The sequence below is a fragment of the Octopus bimaculoides genome, chromosome 2 (genome assembly GCF_001194135.2).
Source record: "Octopus bimaculoides isolate UCB-OBI-ISO-001 chromosome 2, ASM119413v2, whole genome shotgun sequence".
NCBI classification, from domain to species: domain Eukaryota; kingdom Metazoa; phylum Mollusca; class Cephalopoda; order Octopoda; family Octopodidae; genus Octopus; species Octopus bimaculoides.
In genome coordinates, this window is record NC_068982.1 from 10,413,017 (window position 1) to 10,416,114 (window position 3,098).

The following is a 3,098-nucleotide window of genomic DNA, read 5'->3' on the forward strand; positions in this document are numbered from 1 at the left end:
TAACACTAAACTGTAAGTAGCAATAATATTCCTTTTAAGTGTATACATGTTTTTTATCTAGTACGTCTTTTCATTCGGTCTGTTTTGCCGAACCGCTTAATTACGGGGACTTAAAGACAACAACATCGTTTGTCAAGCGATAAAAGTGTGGTGGCGGGGGGGGAACAAACAGAGACACACAAACAAACATCTATATACGAAGGTCTTCTTTTAGTTTCCGTCTACCAAATTCACTCACAAGGATTTGGTGTGCCCGAGCCTATAATAGATGACAGTTGTCTCAGGTGCCACGCAGTGGCCCTGAACCCGGAACCATGTTGTTGGTTAGTAAGCTACCTTATTTCATAAATATTTGCCATAAAGGCATTACAAAGAGGGCACAAACAAGGACAGACAAACATAAAAGGGATGAAGTAGCTGTATCGATTAAATATTTACAATTTTAAATATACAATAATAATTTGATTATATTTACCATGTTCGATTAAAGCATTGCTCGTTACAGATGCAATTTGTAATGGCTTTCCTGAAAGATAAGCATCCGACCACCAGGGTAGACCCCTTGCCTTTTCTTTCCCTTGTTTTTGGCTTCCACTTACATGGTGCCAAACACACCACACAGTCACTCTTGTGTCTATATATACACATGTCCATATATATATATATATATATATATATATATATATATATATATATATATGTAACATCTATGTATGTATATACATATATACATACAGGCATGTAAATATGTATGTATGTTCGTATGTACACAAGCAAACATATCGTGAGTGTTAGAAAGCAAAAAGCGCAACTTTGAATTAAATTCTTGGTTTTACACCTTGTGATGTTCGATGTCTGCTGATAAAAATATCGCTTCAATTATTTTTATCATGCAAACTACAAAAAGTATATAAAGTGCTAAAGTTCAGGTGTTATGTTGAACGCACCGATGAGAATTACATGGTCAGGAAATTATTAGTAGTATTACTGTTTAGTAATGGAAATATACGTCTACTGAGGATGATTTCCGCTACACTTTATCTAACAAGTACGAATAGCATAACATTTTTAACACTTTTTACATGCTATAAGAAGAACAGAAATATTGATTTCGAAATGATTACTGATTATGAACTAAGTATTCTGAGGAGAATCTTCTAAAAATATAAGCGGAAAATCTTTAACTGATATTTAATTTTGATAAGGGCGACGAGCTGGCAGAATCATTTGCACGCCGGTCGAAACGTTTAGCGGTATTTCATCTGCCGCTATTTCGTTCTGAGTTCAAATTTCGCCGATGTCAACTTTGCCTTTCATCCTTTCGGGGTCGATTAAATAAGTTCCAGTTACGCACATGGGTCGATGTAATCAACTTAATCCCTTTGTCTATCCTTGTTTCTCCCCTCTATGTTTAGACCCCTGTGAGCAATAAAGAAACAGATATTAAATTTTGATAGTAAATGGGGACAAAGAAATATATGGAAGACTAGGAAAAAGAAGGTATTTCCATAAAATATATCCAGATAATATCCTACACATATAAGAATATTTATGTAAGACATAAATCATGGTATGAAAGTTTGGCAAAGGGCCAGCAGTTTTTGAGGAGAGGAGAAGTTGATTGCATCGAAATTTTAATTCAATTTGAAGAAAGAAAATAAACACTTGCACGCATTCTCACCACGTTTTACTACATGGTAGAAACGAAATAACTTCAATCTTCAATTCATTAAATTTAGATCAAAATAGTGATTTCTTTAAAGATAGTTATTCTTATACCTGAGCGAAACTCGCATAGAATTAGCAGTGAATGTGAGATCAAAGGGCAGGTTTCGCTCAAAATGGAGTTGGTTTGAAAAGCAAAAAACAACACGTACCCACTTGTTCGATACACTTAGGTTTTTGACATAGAAAAAGATTTGAACGAAAAGTAACTTGGGTAAGACAAAAAGCAAATAAGTATTAAGGGGGGGAAAACCCTACATATCCCAGTTGTGTGGATCAAGTATAAACACGTACGCTATGAAATTGTCTTCGTAGGAGAAAGAAAACAATCACCGAATCACAAGGGAAAGGGGAGATAATTTCGATAAATCTGGAATCATTTAAAACTATTTCAAATCACAAAGGAGAAATTTTGACCTTTCCCACGTTAGCAGTAAGAATTTATTTGCTTTTGCATAACAACCAGAAATATTTTTTGAAAGAAGAATTATTCCTGCGAAAACATACATTCTGATACTGAACGTAATAAGGCTTCCTAATGTTAGGTAAACTTTGCAATCTATGTGCGAGGTGTTAAAGAATTTACAGTTAAGAAGGAAGCCAGTTAAAATAAGATTATACTTCCTTAATACGAGAGCAGATCTCCTCTTTAAATCTACTGAGGTTTTGCAATATTGACGTCAAACACATAGCAACATACTAAAATTTCATTGGAAAGTTACTCTCAATTTTTCCTTACACAGTAGTTCAATGTTCATTCATTCATACACACTGCACGTGAACGCAGACACCACACATACAGACAAATACATACAAGTATACATACATACATACATGCAGTCATACATACATAATGCATACATACATACATACATTCATACATACATACATACATACATATCACGCACAAAAACGTATATATGTATACATATATATTATTATAAAATCTCGTTGAAAAAATCATACCTTCCAGGCTATATATATATATATATACATACATACATATATATGCGTGTATGTATATGTGTGTGTGTGTGTGTGTGCGCGCGTGTATGTATGTATGTATGTATGTATGTATGTATGTATGCATATCTGTGTGTGTTTGTGTGTGTGTATGTGTGTGTGTGTGTACATATGTGTGTGTACTAAAATGTGAGCTGGTAATAGTTTCTTGACTGTGAGATACGTGGTTAGGCAGATTTTTATAACGTTTCGCGTTGTATCTCCAAGCAACGTTGATCAAACTAGACGTTGTCTGTCTCTCACTGGATGGAGTACAATTTTTGTTGATTTACACGTATATGTCCATGCAACTATGCACGTATATATGCCTCTCTCTCTCTCTCTCTCTCTCTCTCTCTCTCTCTCTCTCT